Below are 16,668 nucleotides of genomic sequence, written 5' to 3'. Positions count from 1 at the left end.
TCAGAAGAAAGAAAAAATATTAAAAAAATAAAAGAAAGAAAGAAAGCGGTAACTTGTGGTTTCGTTGTTATTCAAATTAAAAAAAAAAAAAGAAGAAAAATAGAGAATAATAGTGAAAAAGCAAAGATAGAAAAGAGATGGATGGGGTCACAAAGTTGAAATGGGTAATAAATTAAGAGGTGCATTGAGTATGGTGTGACATTTAAGTGTGTGAGATTGTGTGCATAATAAAATAATAGTAAAAATAATCTTGTAATAAATTGATTTGCAATCCCATGAACATAAAGCACAACAATCTTGTCACTTTCCTCTGTCTCATCACATTCAATGCCATGCAGCGCCACCGGCAGCGCAGCGGTGCATCCCTTATTTTAATTTGCACCGTCACCTCACCGTCGTATCCAATTCAACCGTTACTACTCTCCATTAATTCATACATCTAAACCATACTCCTTTAATTTTATCTTCAACATGATAATAAAAAAACAATCCCGCACAAATATTTCTGCCAACATCTGCCAACTCTTATTTATAAATGTGTTTAATGGAAGTGTCTTTATAAATATATTTTTGGAGGTGTCTCTTTATATATGTGTTTAAAATATAATAATTAATTATTGTTGGCAATAAGTTGACAGATAATATGTTGGTACCCTATACTTTTCTATAAAAAAATCAATTATTTTACGTGTACAATAAAATTAGTTATTAAAATTAATTATTAATATAAAATATATATTTTTATTTTTATTTTTGATATTATTGTACGCTTGTATGAATTTATAAAATAAAGTATGATATTATTAAAATAAGAATGATAATATTCATTTTAAAAAATAAAACATAATTCTGAACGTCACTTGAACAATTTCAAACCATGTTATAAAAAAATATTCATGATTTATAAAAAGATATATGTTATTATAAAAAATTCAATTATTTTATTCTATCATTTTTTATTATTCTACTTATTATATGTTGTTAAAGAAAGTATTAACACATTATAAATAATATTTTAAATTTTAAAAATATATAAATAAAATATTTTTAGAGATATAACTATTTATAAAATTATTTTTTTAATTTTAAATTAATAGAAAGAAGCATATGAATAGTTATTTTTAATACAATTATTCAAACAATTTTTTAATTTGTTTAAATTTTTGTATATATATTTTTTATTTTATATTAATTTTTTTGTTCAATAAAAATCAAATTCTAGACTTTTAGTCATACAAATTTTAATATCATGTTGTAAAAATACTTTTTATAAAAATTTAAATTAATAAAAAAGATACATAAATAATTATATTTATTACTTATTTTTTTGAATAGCGAAGAGATACTCACTTTTTTTTTAAATAAATTGGACACTTCCAAAATCATAAACTCACGCAATGTGCGGCTGATTTTTTTATATAGAAAAATATTAGTTTTTGTTAAAAATGAGATTATTTAGTATAATTACAGGTAGATGAATTTTATAGGTAAGTAGTCAACACGTAAAAGACATACTGCAACATGTGAGAAGCATGTTAAACATATCGCAACATCCTAGCCAACATGTAGAGATGTGTGTGTTGAATATGTGACAACATCTTAACCAATACATAAAAGACGTGTTTAATAATTTCAACAATATTATAACACTTCAAATGTTAATATTAAGTCAAAACACAATTTCCATTTTCATATTAAAAATAATGTCCAACTACGTGCTCCCACACATTTAAAATTTCTATCCACTACTTTACCATTGTTCAAATACAACATATTAAAAAGATTATATATTAGCACTCAACTAAGGTCTTAGCTGTGACTGACTTACATAAAATCTAAGTTCGGTTTGCGACTTTGTTAGGTTTTTTTTTTTTGTCATTAGTTAGGTTGTTAACTTGTTAGTTGTTACCAACAGAATCCTTGCATGGGGCCCAATATTGTTATGTGCCTTTGTAGGTTGATGAAATCAAAATAGTTCAACCAACTTGGGTTAGTCGAGTAGTGAGTTTACTACTCATTCGCTTAAGTAAGTGTTGGAATTCAAATCCTATCTTGTGCATGCAGCAACCCATTGGTAGCGGCAGACCAAGCTCAGATCCGCAATAAATTATTAATCTTTAATCTATCGGATTGGAAAATACCGTAAAAAAAAAAAAAAGTTAATTTTGATTTGTGACCCTTAAATTGTATGTGTATGTATTCTTAGTTTAGTTCCCAAAATTAGGATACTAGCTACTATCTCCATTCTATAATAACGCACAAGTTAACGTTGATTAGTACCTATGTATTCATTGATAACTTTAATACTTAAAGTGACCAATAATATCTATATGTAAAGTTTTTTTTTACTTGATATTTTGGTCTTTGATATTTATCATTTAAAAAAAATATAGAACATTCAATTATTTTTTAAATTCTAGCAAATACCTATATATTAAAGAGAACTAATAAATACTTAAAAATTGATTTTAACGATTAAAAATTTATAAAAGACAGAAGAGAGATGATGATGAGAAAAGAAGTAGTTATACATTCGGGGTTTTTTTTTTTTTTTTTTTTTTTTAAAGGAAGTATCTATACCATTTTGTTTGTTGGCATTGGTATAAAAAGACGTTAGCCAACTAACCCAATAATCCACTTAATATGTCTTTATTGCAAAATGATCATTAAAATAATGCATAATAATTTTGATCTTTTCCCAATGCTACGTGCTATATATATATATATACTCTTCTTGTAGTTAAATAATTTGAACTTTTTGTCTTACTTGGAAAGTTCATGCATCATATAATAAGACAAAAGTGGCATGCTGAATTAGCAAGCAGAATTAGATCATATCATGATCAGAACATGTTACAGTCAACATGTTCTTGCAAATTACGGAGCCTATTCTCTAGAGTAATTTTAATTCAAATTAATGTCTAAACAACCACTATTTTATATATATATATATATATGCATGCTGCGAAATTGTGATTAGTCTTTGTTTATTATTATTATGTGTTTGCTTCAGTTTTGGAGCATATAGGGTACATTTGAAAACGTTAGGGAACATAAGTTATTTGAATCTTACAATTAATTAATGGTACATATAATATATTATAATGAGTTACAGAATCTTAAAAAACTAGTTTGCTCATATGATAAAACAGACTAAAATTTTATATTTTTTTTGTATTGTCCTCCTTTTTTCTAAATGTAGAATTGTTTTTTTTTAAATATTGGTCCTACAAAACTCATAACATAACCTTTTTTTTTTATTATTAAGAGTCAGTATATTGACCATCACAATTCTCTAGTGGTAAGAATTTTTTATTGGTAATCTTTTTCGATTTCTCTAATATATCATATGATATAAAAGAGTATAAAATTTTATAAAACTCTTTTTAAGGTCTTAATCTCCCAATATGAAACTGTTTTTTTAAGTATTGGTCTCACAAAACTTAATGTACGCACGTGTGTGTTTGTATATATTTTTTTAAAAAATTCTAGTTCTTCTCTGGTTCAATCTTTTCATTTTGAAATGCTTATATATCCAATTTAATTATACATTTAATTAAATACTCTCATATTTGAAAAAAGAGTAAATAATTAAATTAGTTTTTAAAAAAAGTATTTATTCTCTAAATTAGTTCTCGAAATTTTTTTCTAATCAAATCCGTCCTTCATATATTTTAAATTAACTATTTTAGTCTTTTAGCCACTTCCGCTATTAATGACATCAAAATTTGTTGATATGACATGTTAAATGACACCACAACATATACTGCTAGTAGTCCTAATTGGCAGCTAACATGATAAGTTATGAAATTAAATCAAATCGACTCCAAATTAAGGGATTCCAATGCCTCAAGTTCTCTCCTCCATTAAAATTTGATTTGATCTAATTTCATAAACTTATCATGTTAATAATCAATTAAGACTCCTATGTATGTGTTGTAGTATCACTTACATAATTACATGCTATATTAACAAATTTTGACGTTGTCAACAAAAAAAAATGACAAAATAAATAATGACTAACGTGATTAATTTAAAATATTTGAAGGACGAATTTGATTAAAATAAATCTTTAAAAAATTAATTTAAAAAACGAGTGATCTTTTAAAGAAGAATTTGATCGGTTACTTTAAAAGAAAATAGTTTTGTTTTATAAATTTATTCTTACTATGTAACTTTTCACGTCTTTATTTAATTATTTTTTTTAAATTCAATATCTTCTCTTTCACTCGTTTATTTGGGATGTACTACTCTAACCATGCTTGCATCCATTATTTTAAAATATTACAAATACAAATATTAAACAATTAAATTAGGTCTTTGGACATTTTTCTTTTACTTTTACTAGGAAACAAGAAGACATGCATTATTTTAAAAGGTATATATATTTAATATATAGCAACCAGCTTATATGGAACATGCTCCAGTCATCTACTGCTATCTAAATGTATGTGACAAATTACAATTACTATTAATTAAATTTGCATGTTAGGGGGATCGTGTTAGTCTTTGTTTATTCATCTTATTACATGAGTTGGATTGTTGGAGAGAGGTGAACAAAAGTGAAAAAATTAAATAATAATATAATTTTTTTAGGAAACCGTGTTTATTGTTGTTAACATATAATATATATATTACATACAAAAACAATTGCAGTATAATTTCTTTTGGGTTATATATTAGAAAAACATTATTCTTAATTAACAAATATTAGTCCTTCATATTATTATAGTATGCTATAAACTAACAAATCATTTTCTCCAACTAACATTTTTAATTAAATGCAAGAATTATTATTTAATTTGTCGATACTATTCAAGAAAAAATAAAGTATTTAAATTAACCTTTTGCTTAATACATAAAAAATAAAACTCATTTAATTTTAACACAATCTATCATTTATAAAATAATAATTGTTTTGCTAATTATTATTCAAATAATTATATTATTTAGTTAAAACAAATTTGTTAGATACTATTTAATTTGGCGAAAGGTCGTATAAGCATCATATTAGTCCAACCATATTTAATTTCAACAACTATATTAGTTTCAAAGTAGTTTATACTTGATATAGCCTATACCCAACACCTGGTCTATATAATAGAGAAATATATAATATATAATATATAATATATAATATATATAATATATAGTTGATAGTGATGATAATATTTTATTATATAATATGAATATGTTCTATTATTGCATAATGATATGATATAAAGACATGCTATGCATGCCCAAAGGCAAAGTCTATGTGTCGGTTGTTCATTGTTCAATCGCTTCAACAAAACACAAACACTCGAATAGATACAAAATGGTCTCAATTTCATAAATGTCTTTTTTTTGAAAATAAATAAACAAATTCATAAATTCCAAAAGTACATAAAAATACAAAACATATAGTTTAATTTAGTCTTCTATCTACGGCCTAAAAATCCGATCAATATTAATGTGCTTTTCGTGCCTCCAAGTAGCATTTTTTTTTAAATTCATTAATTAATATGCACGCCAATATATATGGATGCACTTTATTTTTATATTCAGATTCATGCAATGCATGCATGATGATTTATATTGATTAAAATAAATCTAGATGCGATTATATAGTAATTAAATATATGCTCGATCGATATATATTATAAAGTATTATATATAAATAAAATATTAAAAGCATATATAAGAGCATATACAAGAGAACAACTTATTTCTATTGTACACATTTTAGTACTTCATTTTTTTTTAACTTTAACAAAATATTTTCACCAAAATCATATTCCGTATCCTCATTATATTTTGATAATATTGACACCTTAATTGTACATATATTTTATAAATTTTTTAATAAATGCGACATAAAATGTATCTAAATTAAATATTGCTATTAATAATCACGGTTCAAAACCGTAGCGTAAAATCTCATAAAACAATTATGAATATAATTATGACTATATAATTTTTCAACTAGATAAAAAAATTTGTTACATTTCTTAAAAAAATTCATGAACATTGAAAATTATATATAATTGCCAACTCTAAATGACTTCATTACTTGATTCACTATTATTACTCTTGTGAAGATTCTCTTCAGTTCAGTGTGCTAATATTTTCATTCTAGTTCTATTTTTTTATTGTCAAAAAATCTTCTCTGCATTTATTAAACAATCACTATTGATGAACTATATGGTCTAGCATGCACTAAATTTAACCCTAACGAAAATTGAATCATAGTTTGATATTATTTTATGGGAAAGTATAGGGAGCCAATGGCTTAAGTGTATAATGTGTACAATGGAGGTTTAGGAAGTATTAGAGATATAATCATTAGTGTTACATTGTTCTATCAGGTTATGCTTTTGGGATGAGTGGTTTCATGATATGATATTAGAGTTCTAGATCCGAAAGGTCAGGGGTTCGATCTTTGGTGAATTCCAAAATCAGCTTAAGTTTTTGGGATGAGTGGTTTTATGACATGAGATGTTTATTTATCCTGGTATCTGGATGGTTATTCTGGATAGTATGGGTGATCCGGATAGTTATTTTGGATAGCCCATTGTACACATTGTACACTTAGGCCATTGGCTCCCTAGCACTACTCTTATTTTATTTAACCTTAATAAACTAAATCATAATTTGATATTATCTTTCATAGTCTTTTTATATGGGGATTTCATAATTTCCAAACAAAAAATACTTCAAATTCGAAATGGTTATTAATTTAATTTACTCTGCAAATCTCCAAATTATTTAGAAGGATGTGGGTCCTGATTATTGACTATGGAAGAATTAACATGACATGACAAACTATAATTCTGAAAATCGGGTCCAAGCTGTGAAATTTTCACTCTATACAAACTACAAACTTCTTTTAATACAGGCATTGATTGAACAATTATTTTTCAACTTAATTATTATATTATTGGATATCGTGTCTCTCATACAATGACAGAAAGAATTACAAGACAAATTAGGAACTGTTTCAGGGTATGAATTACGAATAGCTAGGGTGTTAGTACATGCTGATGCGTGATAGCTAGTAATAAACTAGTAATAATAACAATAAAAATTCTTATCAATAATCTATCGTTGTAACCAACTTGGGTTGGTCGAGTGGTCAGTTAATTTGTCTGTTTAAGCAAGTGTCGGGAGTTCGAATCCCGCTTTGTGCATACAGCAACTCGTTAGCCAGCAATAAACCCTTAAATAGAATTTAGATTCACGACAGATTAGTTTTTGACTTATCGGGTTAGGAGATACCGTGAAAAAAAAAAAATCTATAGCTATTAGGTCCATTTTGTTATTTACACTAAGTTGTTTTGTGCCCTAGCTTCATGTTGGCCTCTTGTTATAGGAAACATACGATTGAAGATTAGATTCCCAACTAGACTCTTTAAATTCCTTTTTCATAGAATTTTCAGTTATTTATATCATAAATAAAATATTTAATTAACATGTGGCACGTTAAAGTACAAATTTAGCGTTAAAGACAATTGAAACGTATTTAAAACTTTGGAGATGGAATTGAAATTAAAATAAATTAATTAGATAATTTTAAAAACCATATCCCTAGCTAATTTCATTTTTTCCCCCAATTTTCTTTTCAAAACGAGACAAATAGGTTAACCAAGATGATTTACTAGCAAAATAGCTAAATTCATAGCCCATTTTACAAGCAGTATAAATGATCCCACTTCCTACTATACCTATACTTTTTTTTAAAAGATTAGTAGAATTTATTTTTTGGTCAGCAGTTAGATAATAATATTTAATTTAAAAGTATAGATTAAAAATACATTGTTAAATTATTAAATTAAAAAATTAAATTAATAATTAAAAATATTTGTCAAAAATAATAAATTCTGTTGATTCTTAAAAAAAGCACATGTTGACAATTAAAGTTGGAAAAATAAATTAAAATAGGATCAGAAAATAACATTAATTTTAATTTAGTTTAGTAAAATAAAAATCCTTAAAATTGATGGCGTTGCAAATGAGAAAGAAAAGCTTAATAACAATAATTTATTGTATATAATGGGGACATTTTTAGCTATTGATAGGATAAATTTTATTACAAGTCTCATATCTCTTATGGATAAGGTTTCTCCAAAGAGTTTATAAATATGAGATATTTTTTACTGCATGAATTAGTTTTTAAAGTTGATTTAGCGGCCCACATAATCTCAATTTTAATATAGTATCAAAATTTATTCGATCCATTATTATTGGGCCACCTAACTATAATGTTCACGTTCCAGACGATCGCTCCAGACCAGGGACGAACATAGGTAGTATAATAGGGGACATTTGCTCCGCTCTTAGGGTAAACGACCAATTTAAAATAAACAATAGAAATATTTATCAAATTACAACAATAAAAAAATTGATATTTGAATGTCTTGTTTCATTATTTATATAAACTGTGAGAGCCAACCACGGTTTTTAGTTACACATAAACTGTGGCTGGCAGGAAGGTTTTACTAGGAAGAAAATGTTAATATAAACTGTAGTAGGTAGCCACGGTTTACCCTTTGTGAATGAAAGAGAGAAACCGTTGGAAATAGCCATGGTTTATGAAGATAAATATGAATAAAACGCGGCTGACAGCAACGGTTTATGAAGGACTTCCAATGGGCATAAACCCTTGTAAGCTAGCACGGTTTATGAGGATGGAAAATCTATATATAGGTGAGTGAGATTCAAGCTGGTGAAGAGATCATTATCACAATGTCAAGTGAGAAAGAGAGTGTTCTTGTCTTAGTGCATTGTTCTGGGAAAATCAAAAGAAGCAAAAAATATGGTGTGAAGTTCACTGACAGAGAACCATTGAGTGTATTCATTAGTTCATCAAGCACTTTGTCGGATGTGAAGAACAGAATCTTGCAGAAGTTTGGGGTATTTGGGAGCAAGTTGGTGAAGAAGATATTCTACAAGATTCCCATTGCTGTAGTCTCGAGCAGTGTTCAGTATGATACGTTCGTGTTAGCGGCTGACGAAGATATTAGGGTTCTGTTTCATTGCATTAGGAGTTTTCCGGAGGTCAGAATACACGAGCTGTATGCGAAGTTGGAGGTTGCCGTCGATAGTTCTGGGGCATTGGCTCCTGTTCATATCTCGACTGTTGCAGGCGATGCGTCTTGTTCGATGCCTGTGGTCTGACCATCTGTTCCACAGGTTGCATTACCTTCCTTCGCGGCTGATTTAGAACGAACGGAGGCAGTTGGTTCTGTACCTTTGCCTAATCAAGGGGTCCGGCAGCAGGCATTTGAGGGGGACTCAAGTCGTGCCATAGTTGATGAAGATCAAAGCTTCGGGGAACCTGATCGAGTAGAGAATGCAATGCGGGATGAAAACTCTGACCAGGAGCCTGTAAATATCTTTAGGGACAACGATGATGACACAGGTGCTAATCCACATGCACAACAAGCGCCTTCAAGTTCTGGGACACAGCAGTACCCTCCACACTTCTCCACTCTAAACTTGGAGGCTCTAGGTGAACACCCGGTGGGAGTTGCTACAATTGGGGATTCATCTACAGAATTTCAGATTGGGCAATTTTAATTGAGACAGTGTAATTAGTGTTAACGTGCTTATATTGTTTTGTGTTAATGTGCTTATATTGTTTAGACAAACTAACTCGGTCAAATACATCATGAAACATATTTAATAGTCACATACATAGGGATAAGATACAACACCGGATAGCAGAATAAAAGTTTAAACATGGTTCCAAGAACATAATGAAATAAAGTACATAGAAAAACGAAAAAACACAGATAACTAATCAGAATCCTCAATCGTGTCACTGTCGTCATCGTCGAACTGACCAAGAAGGTGACCTCCAGTGCCACATAAAGGAGCATGACGAACCCTCCTCGGTCTCTGATCTACCTGTGGCACCGGTGCCTGAAACGGAACAGCGCTGAATGCCGAAGCTGGGGTCCCTCCTAACGCGAACCATGGGTCAGATGGAGAAGCTGCAGGCTTGTTCAGGTCAACCGGCAACTGAGGCTGAACATCATGAACCGGTGGCTGGTGCTCGGCATACTGCAAATGAACCTCAGGCATCTGTGGCCTATAATGAGTGGCATCATCGTCTCCTAACATGTCTGCTATATCTCTAAAGAACTCTGACTGACTAACAGGATCATCGATGTCCATACCGACGGCCGCGGTAGTAAAGTCGGCGAACGCCTGCGGGTCGACACTCTCGAACAACTGAGAAGTACCCCCCACGTTGTACGTAGGCTGATCCATCCCTGTGGCCACACCCCCAATATCCTTACCAACAGCATGCTGACCACTGTCATACTGAGCGGATGGTCCTCTACCCCGGGCCCGTCCACCGCCATCCCGCTGACCCTGTCGTCTGGCCCTACGTTGAGGAACACGATAATCTACATCACCTCCATGACCAGCACGAGGCTGGTCCTCCTCCAAGCGGTCAGCTAGCCATCGCCACTCTCGATCCGTGGTACGTGTGCCGATACACCTACGCTGGTCTACACGCCGGTTGTCTGGTCTATCGACAACCTGCACCATCGGAGGTGCCTGTGACGACCCTCTATGACGAGCCTCCTCAGTCAACACAATCGGCCTGGGATCCTGAAATGCAACCTTCGGGGATAAAATTCTGTGGGCCACACGACACCACCAGTCAAGGTACTCAGCTGATGGACCGGGATCAACGACTCGATCAATCGATATAACTGTGACATGCCGATCCTCCCAATGCTGATGCCACTCCCGATAATAGGTGGGGAACCACCTGTCTCCACCCCTCCCATCCTTCGCATGAAGCCAATCTATTTCAGAGCCAACTGAGGGAGATGCTGAACCCCGCCGAACTGCGGCATAACCCTATCCACCTGGTGCCACTCAACGGCGGCAAAATAAATCAGGCTAGTCACCGCCATCCATAGCCTGCGGTGCTCGTCAACTAGTATCTCCGGATGAACAATGGCTGCCACCTCGGGAGAGGAATAGGGCTCCCACACTATCTACATCGCATAATGAAACGTTACGTAAAAGAAATAGTCTAATAAGGAAGAAATAACTGTATCAATGATAACTAAATGACTCATATCATGGACACGCAATCTATCCAAACATAGGCGTGCAGCCACCACTCTTTGATCCACTGCATCGTTCCTCGGTAGATACTCAGCCCACCTACAAGTTTAATTCAAATAATGTGATAACAGGTAACACGACAAGTAAATGAACAAGTTGTGGACCTAAAATAATATATCCGTACCTGGATGCAAGTGGAAACCCAAATATGTTGAAACCACTAGGCCTCAAACACGGAAACCTCCAAAAAATCCATCACTGTAGAAGCTGCAGTGGCCCAGTCAAGTTGACAATGTTTCTGTTTGTCCCACGACAAAGACATCTGTACAACCAGGCCAGCGCCGCCGAGCCCCCGCTATATCTACCCAAGTCCTCCAATGATGCCACATAAGGCAACCAGCGAAGGTGGACACGGTTGGCGTTCTTGTCCGCAAACAGCTGAGATGACAACAACATCATAATATAGGCTCGCGCATATATATGCACCGTGTCGTCAGTAGCATCTGCTGGGAGAACCCGAAACCGCTCATGGAACCATGTAGCACACTGTCATTTGCTTGACTTTATTCTGCGGAGGTAACTCTCCAAACAACTCGCGGAACCACACCCATGCCGGTCTTCTGTTTTCCATCAGATTCTCAAACTCACTCAGGCACCCACTCACAGGCTCACCATCAATCGATAAACCTAGCTGATAGGCCACTTCTTTCAAGTTGACCGTACACTCCCCAAAGGGCATGTGAAAGGTGTGGGTCTCAGGACGTCACCTCTCAATGAATGCGCTAAGTAGAGGCTCATCAACCCAGAATCACTGACTGTTCAGCCTAGCCAAGTGATACAAGCCCGCGGTCTCCAGATAAGGTATAACACGGTCGTGTAAAGGCATATTCTATTGTCTCCTCACACCACTAATAACCCTATTAGGTTGCAAAAAGATGGATAACGAAATCTCAACATACAACATTACTAACAACTCCCACTAATATCAATAATAATAATAACCATAACAAGAACAGCAAAAATAACACTAACAATAATATTAACAAGTCAGACTAAAAATATAATTTTAACAATAACAGAAATTAGAAATTTAATAAATATAAAAAACTCACATTTATGATAACAACAAAAATTTTCATAATAATTGTTATAATACTAATAATACAACTAGCATTAATAATAACAACATTAAACAAAATAATAATAAAAAGTCGTTTAACCAACCTCTTGGTCGATATATCCAGCCACATGCATGACGCCATTTAACCGGTACATGCGACCTTCTTCTTCCATCGGTCCGCTACTCAGCTGGTTCACAATCTCAAACCGACTACTAAACCAAAAAACTATCTTTCTCTCTCAGCCACCAACCTTCTCCAAATTTTTGCAAACTCACAAATGATCCGCCCTCACCAGCCATGACTTTCCTATTTATACCTACACACTCATAAACCGTGGCTGCCTCTAGTGTTTTATGCACAAACCACTTCCTTCATAAATCGTGGCTGCCTCCCACGGTTTATGTGTTGCTTTCTCCACTAGTAAACCGTGGCTGCCACCCACGGTTTACCTTCAAATGCTCTTCAACGTAAAACCTGGCTAGCAGGCACGTTTTATGTTCATTTAGAAACCGTGCTAAGCTCCCACGGTTTCTATATAAAATGAAACAAGACACAAACGTATGCTATTTTCAATTGTTGGAATCTGGTAAAGGTTTCTCCCAATTGTTTTAAATTGGTAAATTGCCCCCACTCTTATTTTAATTTTTTTTAAATATATATGTATAATATGTCCTCATTTTAAATTTTAGATGATTTTATTACAAATAAATTTAGTCCAATTATTTAAAATTTTAAATTTATTTATTTTTCTATCATTTTGACTATTAGTTAACCTAATCAAATTTAGTCTTCTCCCATTCTCAAATTCCAGTCGTCATCACTCTTTTATTCTCTTAAATCCTCTTTTTAGTTTCAACTTTCTTTTTTTAATTTCTTTTTTAATGGTCATCTTCTCTTTATCAAAAGATAAATTTTAAATTCTCTATTTTTTTTATATAACTCTCTATGACTTTATGTATCTTTCTATTTTATTTCTCTTTTTGATATTTTCAATTACAAATTTTAATTCAAGTAATTATAATTTAGGTATTAATCTAATTTTTTATTTTTTTATAAATTTATATATTTTATTTTATTCTCAATTTAGTGACTCTTATTATTTATTTGTTTATCTTTCATTTTATTTTATTATATATAATTATGTTGCATATAAATTTAGAAGTCAATTGATTAGAATATATATTTTTTTATTTATAGAAATAATAATAAAAAATATTTTAAAAAATATTTTTTATTCTATTTTATTATATATAAATCTTTTATTTTTTATTTTGTATTTGAATAACTAATATATACACTTTTATTTTTTAAAATTTGAGATTAATATATCTTTTGATAATATTGTATATTATTTTTGCCTCGTCAATATAATTTTTTTGGGTTCATCATTATTTAAGACGTTCATTTTTTAGGATGTATTACAAGTTTATATCTTTCAAGAATAAAGTTTTAAGAGAATTTATAAATGTGAAACATTTTTTACTCCATAAATTAATTTTTAGAATTGAGTTAGAGTCACTTAATTTAAATTTTAATAAACTCAATATCTCTTTAATTAATCACCAGTTAGAATGATTAAGTATTTTCCATTGACTAATCTTATAGTCATTACAATTTTATATATTTAATAATTTAAAAAGGTAGATTAATATATAGGCACGCAGCATACTAATGCTTAATAATAATTGTCCACCGATGTAGTTTTTAATTATTTGACGACTCTTATAACTCTTTTACTAAATCATATAGTAAATGTTTCAAAGGAAACAAATAAAATGCATACCGGTCATAACTTGTGGTACAATTCATTATATGCTTTTAAGTATATTTTTGAAAATAGGAATATGAACTATAATATTATTGTACATAGTTTTATATACACCAATATATACCAATAATAATTAGTTAATTAATTATAACAGGTAAATTAACTTTATATATATATACGAAAATATTTAATAACAAAAAAATTAATAAAAAATAATCATAAATTTAATTTATCTAATTTAATATTTATTAATTATTATAATAATTAATAAATATTAAATAAAATAAGTTTTACCTATTTTTTTTTTCTATCATTACCGATATATATAATTCACTGAAAGGAGAAAACGGTTAAATTATATTATTACTTAATAATTAAGATAAAAACCTAGAATTATTGGGAGGTTTTGCATTATAGTAGTAGTATCGTTTTTGCTCCTTCTACTTGATTTTGTGAACAACGGTTCTGAAAGGGAATGCATGCAGCAAGGGCTGTACAGCTGGGGACCATATATAGGAGAGAAATTGAAAATATAGGTACATGCAATACAGTGGCCCTACTAAAGTTTAGGATATGGTTATCATTATGGGGGTTATATTAGTTATATAAATTTAGTAGTATTTAAAAAGTATTGAAAAGTAAGATTATATTCTTTTTTTCATGTTTTGACAATAATTTTTTTATTTTTTAAATTTAAAACCATTATATCAAATAATAAATGTTATGTTAATAATATTTTTAAATATTACTAAAATTATGTAATTATAGTGATAATATATATAATATATATTTAATTATTATTGAGTAATATTGATAAAAGGTGTTAATTTTCTAATATTTTTTTATTTATATTGAATTATAGTTTTTCTCAAGTGGAAGAAAAACGAATGCCATGAAGAGGGAAAAAAAAGGGAAAATAGAAATAAGGGATATAGAGAAATAACCCTTAATTAAGTGTTGAATACTTGAAGGGGAAAGAGAGGATTAAGAGGCAAGTCCTCATGGGTGGGCCACTAAACCTCACATGAAATTTCTCCCATGTAAAGGGGACATGTTACATTTCCCCACACATTTCAATTATTATTATTATTATTATTATTATTATTATTATTATTATTATTATTATTATTTGTCCTTTTATTTTAAGAATATATATCATAAAAAGAAATATTTTATTAAAAATAATTTTCTTTATATTTTAAATGTATTAAATAATAGATACAATTATTATTATTATTATTATTATTATTATTATTATTATTATTAAAATATAAGTTTAACTAATATAAATTTTAAAGACATAATAAATTATTAGTAGTAGAAGTTTTAAATATTTTTTAATGAATACAAAACAAATACATAAAAAATTATTTTATAAAAAAATTTAATTTATAATCTTAAAATATGTCTTTAAAATATAAATTAACTAAATTTGTAAAGTATATTTTTTTTAAGATACGTAAATCCTAATTATTATTATTACCATATATTTTGGTCTTACTTACATAACTGCTTCATGTCTGCCGCAAATCTTGCCTTGATATTGATTCCATAGAAATTCCAAACTTATAATAAAACACGTTACATGCAATAATTGTGCCCATCATAGCCTCCCAATAATAATAGTATAATTTATTATTACCTATGTAGGCTCTTATATATAAATTGCTAACCCAATTGCACATTAAAACATGTCTACGTACTATTAATTATACGGTTTACAAAATAAATAAATATAATGTGGTTCCAATCCGAATTTGAATTCTCTAAAATTTGAATTTTATTTTAGAAAATAAAGTATGATCTTCTATCTTTAAATAATTTTTTTTATATTTATTCTTGATCCTACCTATGAAATCAATGATAAAAGATTACACTTTACTTTCTAAAATAAAATTCAAATTTTAGGGGATCTAAATCTCCTCGTTATATCTTTGGCAGGCCCCATTCTCTTGAGCCATTTTCTTCTCTTGTTTTCATATGATCAATTTAATATTTGAGTTACTATTATCTACTATGTACTGTATCCATTGGTTTCGGACTTCGATAGTAAGACAAATTTTGCATTCAAAGGAGACATAAAATTTAAAATTAAATAAAAAATCAAATATTGTCGACTGTTTTTTCTGTAGCCCAATTATTGTTCATTCACTTTTTGCCCATTGTTTTCCGTAGCATTTTATTATTATTTTTTAAGAAAGTTTGTATAAATTATTAAGAATTTAATTTTAATGAATGTGAATGTAAAGTAGTTATATATATAGGGACGGATCAGGCACAATAATGAGATTTGCCTCCATGGTGTTTTTAATTTTTGTTTTAAAAAATATAGTTATATATAATATGCTCACACTTTAAATTTTAAATGATTCCACTACAAATAAAATAAATTCAATTAACTAAAGTTTGAAGTTTATTTTTTTATTTTTCTATCATTTTGACTATTATTTAACCTAATCAAATTTAATTATTGTACCGTCACTCTTTTATTCTCTTAAACCCTCTTCTTATTTTTATATTTTTAACATTCTTTTTCTATTCATTATTTAGTGGTTATCTTCTCTTCATCAAAAAGTAAATTTTAAATTCTCCAATTTTTTTATATAACTCTTCATGACTCAATGCAGGGATGGACCCAGGCACAATAATGAGGAGGCACTTGCCCTGATGGTGTTTTTAATTTTTGTTTTAAAAAATATAGTTATATAT

This window comes from Arachis stenosperma, chromosome 9 (assembly GCF_014773155.1).
Source record: "Arachis stenosperma cultivar V10309 chromosome 9, arast.V10309.gnm1.PFL2, whole genome shotgun sequence".
Taxonomy (NCBI): domain Eukaryota; kingdom Viridiplantae; phylum Streptophyta; class Magnoliopsida; order Fabales; family Fabaceae; genus Arachis; species Arachis stenosperma.
This window is presented reverse-complemented; position numbering follows the sequence as displayed.